We start from the raw sequence: 14,310 nt of genomic DNA on the forward strand, positions 1-14,310 counted from the left end.
AATTGTGGAACAGCAGGAAACCAGACGTCGAACATCTACACATATTTGGCTGCAAGGGTTACGCACACATTCCAAAGGAGAAGCGAAGAAAGTTGGATGACAAAGCGACATTGCTCACTTTCGTTGGATATCCAGCTGAATCAAAGGCCTACAGAATGTTGAACAAGACTACAAACAAAGTGACCATCAGTCGTGACGTAAGGTTCATCGAGCACGATTTAAAGAAAGAAGAAAACAAGCTTAAAAAAAGGAAAATCAAAGAAAAGAAAAACAAAGAAGAAAGAAGAAACGTCCGAATTAAAGGCAGCAATGTACCAGTACATGGGCAACAAACGAATCGTTCAGAGGAGATCGAAATGACCTTCGGGGACAAATTCGAAGACGAGCCGTATCAAGAGTTGGAAAATCCGACAGAAGAATTAGAAGAGACAGTGGATTTGACTGACGATTCGGTTCTGGAGCAATCATTGGCACCTGGCGACGAAGAGTATATTTTTCCTGGCAACATTGATAATCTCTATAATCAAGGGGTTAGAGTTTCAGACAGACAAACGAAAGGACAACCGCCAGACAGATTTGCGCCTAGTGCAAAGGTCGTGATGGAATACGAAGAACCGAAGAGCAGAGCAGAAGCACTAAACGGAGCTGAAAAACATGAATGGATCAAGGCAATGAACGAAGAAATGAGATCGATGGAAGACAATTCAACTTGGGAACTCACCACATTACCAGAGGGAAGAAAAGCCATTGGTTGCAAGTGGGTATTCAAAAGAAAGAAGAATATCGTAACTGGCTTGATAAAATACAAAGCGCGGCTCGTAGCGCAAGGTTTCAGCCAGAAATACGGGACAGACTACGACGAAGTGTTTGCACCAGTGGTAAGGGCGACAACATTGCGCTTGCTGCTCAGTGTTGCAACACAACGAAAACTCAAGATTCATCATTTCGATGCGAAGACATAATTCCTCAACGGTGAGTTAACGGAGACAATTTATATGAAACAACCGGAGGGATTCGTCGACGCAAAGAAAGAGTTAGTCTGCAAACTCAACAAGAGCATATACGGACTAAAACAGGCTGCAAGATCATGGAACGAGAAACTTCATGCAGCCCTCATCAAGTTGGGGTTTAAGCAAAGCACATCAGATCCTTGTCTGTACTTCAAAAGCACATCGAAGGGTGTCCAATACGTAGCGGTATATGTTGATGACCTTCTGATCACTGCCGAGAACGAGGATGAAATACAAATCACAGCGGACGGACTCGAAGAAGAATTCACGCTCACAAGACTTGGTGAATTGAAGAATTACCTCGGAATAAACATCGAAAGAGACTCAAAAGGAGTTTTTTATATGGATCAAACGGACTATATCCAGAAGATCGTCGATGGATTTGGACTTCAGGACGCAAAGGTATCCAAAACACCCTTGGACACTGGATACCTGAAAATTGCTCGCGACGGAAAGGCAATGATCAACGGGGATGAATATCAAAAACTCATCGGGGCTCTGCTATACGTAGCAACCCACACGCGACCTGACGTAGCAGCAAGTGTGTCAATATTGAGTCAAAAGGTTAAACAACCGACCGAAACCGACTGGAACGAAGCAAAAAGAATTGTTAAATACTTAAAGGGTACCAAACAATTCAAATTAAAATTGACGAGTAACAGGAAAGGACTCGAGGTATATACAGATGCTGACTGGGCGGAGGATAGGAGCGACAGCAAGTCGCGCAGCGGATTCGTATTTCTATATAACGGAGGTGCAATCGCGCATGGGCTTGCAGAAAGCAAACCTGTACAGTCTGGTCGAGCTGCGAAGCAGAATACATCGCAATCGCAGAAGCGAGCAGGGAATTGTTATGGATACGAAGATTACTCGAAGATTTCGGAGTGGAGCAGACTGAGCCAATTCGAATGTACGAGGACAATCAGAGTGCCATTAAGTTGGTAAAAAATGGAGAGTCGAGAAACAAAACGAAACACGTCGACGTGAAATATCATTTCGTGACAGACCTAGTCAAAAAGAAAATCGTCGAAATACAATACTGTCCAACAAACGAGATGATCGCCGATATGATGACGAAGCCACTGGGGGCTGTGAAGCTGAAGAAACATCAAGAACGATGTCAAATAGTGGATTTCGAATGTAGCATCGATTAAAGGAGCACAATCGTTGAGGAGGGGTGTTGGAATATCCAATACAACGATTCTGCAGCGTTCTGCGCATCCCGGCGCGCAGACGAGGAACCGACGTGATGCGAGCCCTTCCTTCACTTGCTCGCTCTCTCGCACGCATATCAGCCGTCCTGCCACGTTGTGCAACCGAATACGTGATCAATATATCTTCCTTTTTGCATAAATCTGCTTCAGTTTTATTAAACCTCATACGTTGTTCCTAAATCCCATAATAACCAACAGTTAATAATAATAATAATAAATTTATATTATTAAAAATTAATAAACAATAATTATAATAAAATATGATTAAAAAGGAGCCTTTTGTGAAATTTTTAATAATTTGTTCCATTTTACAGTGCTGTAGCTCACTATCTATTACATATACGAAAAAATGTTTCAGACAAAAGTTGTAGGGAATTATATCTTCTATAAAATTGATAATAACTATTTTTGCCTAAATACCTACTGGTAAGGAGATATTCCGAAAAAACCGGTTTTGTGCTCCATTTTTTCAAGATGGCGGCGCGAGCGAAAGTGCGCCAAGGTCGAAAACTTGGATTTTTCATTAGGACCCCAAAATATAAAACATATCCAAAAATCAGAACTACCCGACCTTTTGTAGGGCAAGATTTATTTTTTTTCCCCTGCTACTAGGCTATTACTATTGTTACTAAACATGAAGAAACAAAAAATAGAAAACTATTTTGTTCAAGAAAAAGAAGGTAAATAGATATATATTCTTTTAGTATTGTTCATAAACACACAGGGTACTTTCCGTTTCACGCATGATGCGCATAATGCATCATTTATCTTTGTTTAACACTCAATAAATAACAAGGATAAATGATGCATTATGTGCATTATGCGTGAAACGGAAAGTACCCATAGACAAATTCATCGCACTTCAGTAAAAGCTATCACATTATAGTTCACTTTAATGTTGCAATAAATGATTGATTTTCTTATAGCTGAAGACATGCAGCAAGCAGAAACTCCAATTGTAACCTCAAATTTTATGGAAGTCCGGGGAAAAATATTCATATCTGATCATATCTGATCATATCAATTTGGACATGGATGGTCAGATATGGAAATTGGCCAGATCTGAGGATATATGATCTGGTATTATTGTATATGTTAATATCTGATCAGGTATGATCAGGTACGAACTGACACATCCGTATTTCATCAGGTATGATCTGATACGTATGCATTTTAACATATATGTCCATGTATAATCATATACCACTTTATTATAAGAGTGGACTTCACGATATAACTGATACAAAAATTGTGTCGCTCCGAGACAGCGTTGCGTGAGAATAGCGCGAGACAGTGTCGTGTCTTTTTGATGCCGTTCTTATAACACTGTTTGTCAAATTTTAAATACGAGAAACAGATCACATTGAATGCCATCTATCGGATACTTTGAGATGCAATATTCTGATCTGATCATATATAATCATATATAATCATATATGCTTATATATGGCTATATATAATTATATTCTCTCATATATATAGCTATATAATATATTGTTTAAGATTATATTTTCCATTTCTTATATGATCATATATAATCATATATCTACTAATATAAACTATATATAATATAAACTATAATATGAATAAATAAGAGGTTTTTTTCCCGCGCGGGTGTGTCATATCTGGCTACACATAATAATATGTCTGACCATATATGAACTTATATGATCAGATCTTGTGTCATGTATAATGTACGATCTGATCATATATGGCGATAGATAACCATATATGATTATATATGCTCTATATATGGGGATGTAAAACTTATATCAGTTCATATCTCATTTATATTTGTCAGATCTCATTCATATCTCATTCATATACTGTCAGATATGAATATTTTTTCCCGGGGTCGATCATGACGTTAACGATAACGTGAGCGAAGATTCTACGCCTTTGACTTCATTCAAGTTACCATTTATATTACAAGGCGAGTTTTTTAAAGTGACAACGCAAAGTACAGAACAGAAAATAATAGCACAATGTACAAACTGTCATGTTGCAGACATAATTTTTTTACAAATTAACATAAAAAAGATGTGAAAATGCAATGAGTGTGTGTATCATTCTGTATGTATTATATTCTTTAAATTTAAGTTTTTATTCTTCCGGAAAACGCAGTATTTTTTTTCTTTAATAATCTTTAGACAATGCCTACGCAACTTTAGCATATCTGTTGAATATTTTTTAATAGATGGATTTTCTCCCCTTGCTATTGATATAGCAAATGCTGCTGCAAATATACCACACGATGCTAGGTCCGGCTACTTGGTAACTTTTTCAAATATTGCATTATTCTGGGTTAAATTAGGATATCGCTTTTTAATGTATTTTTGTTCAACTAATGTTAGATTGTCATAAGAGTGCGTCTCAAAATACAAACGGTCATATATATGAAGTTTTACACCGTCATAATAAATACAATGCCAGTGATTGCCAGCTTGACAACCTCCAACAATCTGAACATCCGGGGTAAAGATTGGATTAACCCAATGTAAACCAGTAATAAATAATACATCAACACGATTAAATTGAGTGTTATTTTCTATTATTTTCATAATTTTATTTAAAGGTCTATCATCTAGCCACGAATATTTTTCTAGCACGTTTTCTTCTAAAGTTTGTGGGGGTGGATTAATTTCTACTGTATCTGCTACTTTTACACTTTCTTTGTTATCTTTCCTAAATGCCTCATTAGTTTGTTCAGACATTACGTTGAATGAATGTTCTTCTGAATTTTTGTTCTTGTTAGAAGAATTTTCTTTTTTTAATTTTTCCAACATCTTTACACTTGATATTAGTCTCTTGTTCTGCTCGTTTAATCCGATAAAAATAGGTTTATGATCTGAGAAATAAGTTTCGTATACTCCAGCACTATAATTTATTATTTCCTCCGATATAAATATTACATCTATCTGCGTATTAAAGTTTGTAGTTGACACTTGGGTACTAATTGCACGTTTAAATTGTAATTTATTTAAATGTTTTCCTCCTTTATTATACGAGTCGTAATTAAAGTCACCTATTATAATTTTTTTTTACTAACAGATTTGCTTCAAATATTACTCAGTTCGTGCGTAAACATAGTTCTAGGTACTGAGGGAGATTTATAACCGGTAATAATCTCCACTTCATTTATGTTCATGCGTATCAAGTCAGTATGACGCTGTTGTCCATTTATAGTTTCATCTTTTTGTATATGGTCATCAATAAATGCGTTAAGTTCCTTCCTAATAAAACATATTATTCCTTTTGGTAAACGTTTATCATAATTATCTGTTCGGAAAATAATAAGGTAAATGTCCCTATGCCCGACACCTATAAGGCCGACCCAACAAAAGAAGTTGTCAAGCGTGACGAAAATAAATTCGATAAAGAGTTTCATACTGGTGGATAGCTTCATCCATGCACTTTCCAAAAATCGTAGACTCAATCCATTCCGTCAAGTATTTTTCTAGATAGAGAAGAATAAAGGCGCACTAGTGCGTGCCCCCTCTACCGACCAGCTGTGCCCAATTCCGACCGGGCATGCCCCCATTACCGACCACCTTTTTTCAGAGCATGCGAGGCGGAGGTTTCAAACGAATAATAAACATAAAAATGAACATAAATCAATGATAAACATAAAAAATACACATAAATCATGAAAATAGGTATTTTATTTTAATTTGATGATATCAAACAATCAATATCAAAGAGATTATCGCTGACTTGAACGATAAAGAGAATTCATAGATGATCAGATATGTAAAGAATAAGGAATATATATTGAAATACGGTTATATAATCGTAACATAATATCTCGAAATGCTTTTCGTTCGTATAGTATGCATATTACATTTATTTATAACACACGGTCTCCACAATACAAAGATATAATTAATGTATGCTATTTAATAGATATATCTTAAAAGTAGATGCATTGCAACCGGTTGAATGTTACATAGTTATATTAGCTAACTTTCTTTACTTTGACATCTTTTTTTCTTTAACTGCTCTTGCCTTTTCCTCGCCTTTTCTTCTCGTTCCAAGCGTTTCCTTTCTTTTCCTGACGTTTACGTATACGGTACTGGGGACATGCAGGCGTTTTGCTGTGTCTAACCTCGACCATCGAATAAATAAAAAAAATGACAGTTTTTGACAAATTTTTTTTTTCGAATATGGCAATCAAACTGTAACGAACCATTTAGCGCTCGAATTATTCCTTACAAAAGGATTTTGAACGAAATACGGACTATTTAGGCGACCGACAATTCTTAACCTCACTCTTAAGAATACGCGTGGATGGTGACGTGCGGCAAGAAATGCGAAAAAAAATATATCTAATTATTGTACTTACTCTGCACGTTATAATCCTTTTGTACTGCACGAATTCCCGAATTTTTTAACTCCACTAATCAACGTTTTGATGAATCGGTAGCCTCGTAAATAACGTTTCACGTCAAAGTGGTCGGTAGACGAAACATGGTCGGCCATAGGGACATTTACCTTATTAAATCCTTCAAATGTAAAATTGTCTGTTGTGATTGTGTTTCTGCAAAAATTAATAAATCTGCTTGTTTATTAGTTAATTCTTTTCCGTCATTTCTAATCGTTCCAACATGTCTTCGAAAGATACGAGTATATTTTTTTCGAAAAATAGTTGCATTAAATCTCTTATTGCTTCCTCATAGAGGAAGCTTTGTTTTCGTAAATTCGTATATGAACTTTTGATTGTGTATAAAGTTGGTTCTAATCAACCAAATTTAAAAGAATTATATATAAAATAGGGGTAGAAGAAACCAAAGAAAATATTGTTTTTTGAGTTTTTGATGTCAATATGTTCAGTGTTTTAAAACGTCGAAATATTGCATTTAAAAAAATGTCTGTATGTATGTATGTGTGTATGTATGTGCCAAATTTACCGAAATTTCTATAACTCCAGAACTAATCAACCAAATCTTAACGAATTATACATGAAATAGGGGTAGAAAAGACTGAAGAATATAATAGAATTAATTAAAAAAGTTAATAATAAAGGGGTTACCGATTTCTGTTAAAAAAAATAACCAAGTTTACCGAAATTTCTATAACGCCAGAACTAATCAACCAAATCTTAACGAATTATATATGAAATAGGGGTAAAAAAGATTGAAGAATATAATAGAATTAATAAAAATTGCTAATAATAAAAGGGTTACCGATTTTTGTTTAAAAAAACAGCCAAACTTACCAAAATTTCTATAACTCAAGAACTGATTAACCAAATTTTAAAGAATTATATATGAAATAGGGGTAAAAAAAACTGAAGAATATAATAGAATTGAAAATTTTGTACAAAATGCGAGAAAATAAAAACATCAGTACATATGAGGCAATACATTTAGACATGGCAGAGAAAACAAAATTGATAAGAGAAGATCCTGTGACGTGTGTCAGATATATAGAGGAAAGATTCAATTTGATTATGTCTATATTACAGAATGAATATGGCCCATTTGGAGAAAACTATGTAGTTGACCATTTTCAGAGGCGAGAATTTCAAGCAAGAGGTACAGTTCATACACATAATCTTTTATATTGCAAAAATGCACCGATTTACGACGAAGAAAATGAAGATGCGAATAAAAAGTTAATACAGTGGATAGATAAAATCATTACATGTGCTTACGATGATAAAAATCCATTGATACGTTTGCAAATACATCGGCACAAATCAACATGTTACAAAGGTCGAAAAAATAAATTTTCATGTCGATTCAATATTGCAATGTTTGTAATGAAAGAAACTATGATTCTCAAACCATTAGGAGAAAATGAGAAAACAAAAAATGATAAAACCAATAGAAAAAAAACAAAAAGTGTGCAAGTAGAAACTTGCACATTGCTTCCTCATAGTTTTTAAATGTGCAAGTAGAAACTTGTACATTGCTTCCTCATAGTTTTTAAGTGTGCAAGTGGAAACTTGTACATTGCTTTCTCATAATAATTAAGTGTGCAAATAGAAACTTGTTTAAGTGAGCAAGTAGAAACTTGCACATTGCTTCCTTATAGTTTTTAAGTGTGCAAGTTGCACACTTAAAAACTATGAGGAAGCAATGTACACGTTTCTACTTGCACATTTAAAAACTATAAGGAAGCAATGTGCAAGTTTCTACTTGCACACTTAAAAACTATGAGGAAGCAATGTGCAAGTTTCTACTTGCACACTTTTTTTATGGATAGAGTAGGGGAGACCGGGGTCTAACCGTCAGTTTTTTTTTGGTGCCGATTTTTAACAAGAAAATAAATAATTTTAGTTAAATGTGGTATACCACTGTAAAGAGTGAACCTTTAGCTACAAAATTTATATAGGAAATTTTTATCTACGTCGCTTTGTTTAACCGGTATAGAGCAAAAACGACAACAGTGGAAAAATTGAAATCTCAAAAGTGCCGGGGTTTAACCGTCACACTGCATTTTCAATACATATACGTACATCTAATCCTGAAAAATGATAGGATACATCTTAATAATTGTTTTTTAAGAGAAAAATATAAAAATTTATTTAAAATTTTTATACGAAACATTATTAAAAATAGTTACGAGGGTTCCTCTTTCCGCAGAAGTCACTCGCCCGACTTGTTTCACTCCTCGACATCCGATGACTCTATTCGGTGTCTGAACGGTTGTAATTCCCGTCTCATCCATATTCCATATGCAGTGAGCCTGGAAATGCCCGGAAATGCCTTGGAAATGCAACCGGACTGCTTACTGACGGATTAACCCCAAACACAAGTTTCAGGTTTGATCGCCCACGAAATATTAGACATCAACGATAATGAAAAAACTACACTGGATTCGTGTTCAGCATGCATTACTCTTTATAATCACGTACCTCGAGATTTGGAGAGCAAATATTATTGCAGATATTACAAAATTTCCACGCGCAGAAAATGTAACTTTCACCTTCCGAAAACACGTTTGCCCTCGTAAAAATCATAACACGGCAGGTAACCTGCCGAAACTCCGTTGAGATCACATGGGTACCATAAGCAGCGTTTACAATGTTAATAGCGAGTTTGCACAATATACAGGTTTCGAGATATTTGATTTGACGGTTCAACCCCGGCGACGGTTAGGCCCCGGTCTCCCCTATCATTAAAGATAAATTGGTGTTGAATTTGGCAATGATCGGTGAAGGGGTTACTAATTTTTGCCTAAAAAGTGTACAAGTCATACATGTAATCTTATATATAAGGTATCATTAAAGGGAGGTTGTTTTGAATTTGGCGAAGATTAGTGAAAGGGTTACCGATTTCTGCCTAAAAAATGTATAAGGTAGACCGAGGCAAATCGGATTACTAATTAGAACGATAAAATAGCTCGTTTAAAATAAAACACTAACAAAAATTGTCTTAAAACTTATATTAATCCGATTCGCCTCAATCTACCCTAAGTTATTGGATGGATAAATTTTGAAATATTGGTTTATTTCTAATTTTATTATATTCTTCAGTCTTTTTTACCCTCATTTCATATATAATTCTTTAAGATTTGGTTGATCACTTCTTGAGTTAAAGGCATTTAAAATTTTGAAAAATTTAATATAGAGAAAGAACCTTTTTACCGATTATCGCCAAATTCAATACCAACCTTTTTTTAATGATACTCTATATAAAATTACATGTATAACTAATACATGTAACTTTTTAAGCAAAAATCGGTAACTCCTTCACCGATCCTCGTCAAATTCAATACCTTTCTTAAATGATACTTTATCCATCAGATAACTTACACATTTTTTAAGCAGAAATCGTTACACATTTTTTGAACAGAAATCGGTAACCCTTTCGCCTCGCAAAATTCAAAACAACCTTCTTTTAATAATACTCTATATAAAATTACATGTACATCTTATACACTTTTTAAACAGAAATCGGTAATCTCTTTACCGATTATCGCCAAATTCAATACCAACCTTTCTTAAATGATATTCTATCGATTACAAAAAAATTCAACCCGATATCTCAATATTTGCGGAAATTAGAGCAACCACGGACATTTCTAAAAAAATCGGTAACCCTTTCACCAATCTTCGCGAAATTCAAAACAACCTTCCTTTAATAATACGTTCTATATATAAGATTACATGTATAACTTGTACACTTTTTAGGCAAAAATCGGTAACCCCTTTACCGATCATTGCCAAATTCAACACCAACCTACCTTTAATGATACTCTATCCATAAAAAAAAATTAAGCTCGATATCTCAAAATTTGCGGAAATTAGGGCAATCATGTAGATTCTTTTAGATAAAAATCGGTAACCCCTTCATTATTAGCAATTTTTATTAATTCTATTATATTCTTCAATTTTTTCTACCCTTATTTCATATATAATTCTTTAAAATTTAGTTAATCAGTTCTTGAGTTATAGAAATTTCAGTAAACTTGGCTGTTGTTTTTAACAGAAATCGGTAACCCCTTTATTATTAACAATTTTTATTAATTCTCTTATATTCTTCAGTCTTTTCTACCCCTATTTCATATTAAATTCTTTAAAATTTGGTTAATCAGTTCTTGAGTTATAGAAATTTCAGTAAACTTGGCTGTTTTTAACAGAAATCGGTAACCCCTTTATTATTAACAATTTTTATTAATTCTATTATATTTTTCAGTCTTTTTTACCTCTATTTCATATATAATGTTTTAAAATTTTGTTAATCAGTTCTTGAGTTATAGAAATTTCAGTAAACTTGGTTGTATTTTTAACAGAAATCGGTAACCCCTTTTATTATTAACAATTTTTATTACTTCTATTATATTCTTCAGTCTTTTCTACCCCTATTTCATATATAATTCGTTAAGATTTGGTTGATTAGTTCTGGAGTTATAGAAATTTCGGTAAATTTGTAACATACATACATACACACATACATACATACATACATTTTTTTTAGAACACTCTGAACATATTGACATCAAAAATTCAAAAAACAATCTTTTCTTTGGGTTCTTCTACCCCTATTTTATATATAATTCTTTTAAATTTCCCGGGAAAAAAAGATTATATATAACTAGATTTTTCGCCCGCGCTTTGCGCGGGCTCAAAATCTGTTTCCCTCTCCCAAACTCACCCATTAATTAGGAGAATAGAACCCCATGGGGTTCTATTAACCAATAGAACCCCATGAAACCTCCAATTTTCAACCCCATAGTAGCCATCCCCATTCAATTAGTAATCTTTTGGTACCAGTTTTATCAAGATCATCAACAAAAAATTAGAAAAATTTTGGCACTGGTTTCAAGAAAATTGATCCATTAATAAAAAATTATCCATTAATAAAAAATAAAACTTATCCTTCAAAAATTAAGACTTTTGGCACTGTTTTCAAGAAAATCGGTCAATTAATACTTATTATTTCTCGAAATATGAATAATTTCCAAACCTGTTTCCAAAAAATCGGCAACAGAAAATTATCCATAAAAATTATCCATTAAAAAAAATTCAGCTTGATATCTCAAAGTTTGCGGAAATTGGAGCAATCACGTACATTTCTTTTTTTTTACAGAAATCGGAAACCCCTTTACTATTAGCAATTTTTCTAATTCTATTACATTTTTTAGTTCTTTCTACCCCTATTTCATATATGATTCTTTAAGATTCGGTCAATTATTGAAAAATTGAAAAAATTTCGGGACCGGTTTCCAAAAAATCAATAACAAAAAATTATACACTTTATGGCAGTCCCCGGATTGCCTAAATTATACCATCCCCGAATCCCTCAACGGGTGGTCGCTTTTATTCGCGGCGATGAAAAGTATTTGCTTCTTCTTTTTCCCTCTCCCCGCACTCCCCGGAAAATTCTACCTCTACTTCATATACAATTCTTTGAGATTCGGTCAATTACTTCCGGGAAAAATCCAAAAAGATCGGTAACGAAAGATTATATACTTTATAGCGCTCCCCGGGAAATTCTACCCCTACTTCATGTACAATTCTTTGAGATTCGGTAATTCGGAACCGATTTCCAAAAAGATCGGTAACGAAAAATTATACATTTTATAGCACTCCCCGGGAAATTCTACCCCTACTTCATATATAAATCTTTGAGATTCAATCAATTATTTCCCGAAAAATTGGAAAAATTAGAAAAACCGGTTTTCAGAAAATCGGTAACTAAAAACTATACACATCATGGCGCTCCCCGGACCAAATCTTAAAGAATTATATATGAAATAGGGGTAGAAAAGACTGAAAAATATAATAAAATTAGAAATAGCCCAATATTTCAAAATTTGCAAAAGTTAGAGCAACCACGGGCATTTCTAAAAAAATTCAAATTTTTTTAAAAAAGAACCCCTTTACCGATTATCGCCAAATTCAATACCAACCTTCCTTGAATGATACTCTATCGATTAAAAAAAAACAGCCCGATATATCAATGCAGTTAGAACAACCACGGACATCAAATCCGCACATACACACACACACACACACACACACACACACGGACATTTTTTTAAATGCAATATTTTGACGTTTTAGAACACTCTGAACATATTAGCATCAAAAACTCAAAACCAATCTTTTCTTTGGTTTCTTCTACCCCTATTTCATATATAATTCATTTAAATTTGGTTGATTAGACCCAACTTTATACGCAATCAAATATTCATATACGAAATTTATGAAAACAAAGCTTCCTCTATGAGAAAGCAAAACCGGTTTCCAGAAAAGCGATAACAAAAAACTATACACATCATAGCACTCCACGGAAAATTCTACCTCTATTTCATACACCTTTGGTAAAAATTCGGTCCACTAACAAATGAGTAGTTCGCGATCAGACAGACAGCCAGACAAACAGACAGAAGACGGTACTTATATATATAGATCCAAACTGGTTTCCAGTGGCAATTAAACCCATCTTCGAAAAATTAATAAAATTTTTGAACCAAAAAATTGGAAAAATTTCTGAACCGGTGTCCAAAAAAATTGGTAACGAAAAATTATACACTTTATAGCATTCCCCGAGAAATTCTACTCCTACTTCATATACAATTCTTTGAGATTCGGTCAATTATTTCCCGAAAAATTAGAGAAATTAGAAAAACCGGTTTCCAAAATATCGGTAACAAAAAACTATACACATAGTGGCACTCCCCGGAAAATTCTACCCCTATTTCATATACTTTTGGTAAAAATTCAGTTCAGGGGTTTGGGCTGGGCGTTGATGAGTGAGTGAGTGAGTGAGTGAGTCAGTCAGTCGGTCAGTCAGTCAGTCAGTCAGTCAGTCAGTCAGTCAGTCAGTCAGTCAGGACATCTTCCTTTATACATATATATATATTGATTATATATGGGTCCATATATGATTATATATGGACATATATAATTCCAAATATAACTAGATATGAACAATAGATCATATATGCACTCATATATGGATCCATATAAGATTTATATGGAAGTATATATAACCCTATATGATTATATAATATCATTATATATGTTCATATATAATTATATACAGGGTGTCCCATTTTAACTTGGACAGCAAAATATCTCAAAAACTAAGCTCCACATACAAAAATGTTTCAGACAAAAGTTGTATGGTTTCAAGGGGGACATAAGATGGTACCATTGGTTTGACCTTGAACAGTTTGTTGAAGGTCACGTGAAGGTGACTTTCAATTTCTTAAATGGAACGTACCTTTTCTCATTACATATTCTTGTAGATTATCTCGAGAGCTTTCCAAAACACTATAATTAAGTGTACTTCTACCAAGTACTTTTCGAGTTATGAGGCCCCAAAGTAGTACTTTGCAGTATATTGGCACAAAGTGCAAAATATCTTGTATGTTGTATTGTTATGGGGTCAAGTTGATCCTTACGTATCATTCAGGTTGATTTGACTGACAAAAGCAAGATCGAGGTCTAGCCAAAGCAAGATCGAGGTTGATCCGGCTAGCAAAAGCAAGATCGAGGTTGATCCGGCTAGCAAAAGCAAGATCGAGGTCTAACCAAAGCAAGATTGAGGTTGATCCGGCTAGCAAAAGCAAGATCGAGGTTGATCCGGCTAGCAAAAGCAAGATCGAGGTTGATCCGGCTAGCAAAAGCA

The sequence above is a fragment of the Temnothorax nylanderi genome, unplaced genomic scaffold (assembly GCF_030848795.1).
Source record: "Temnothorax nylanderi isolate EJ_2023f unplaced genomic scaffold, tnyl_v1.0 TNYL_tig0452_pilon, whole genome shotgun sequence".
NCBI classification, from domain to species: Eukaryota; Metazoa; Arthropoda; class Insecta; order Hymenoptera; family Formicidae; genus Temnothorax; species Temnothorax nylanderi.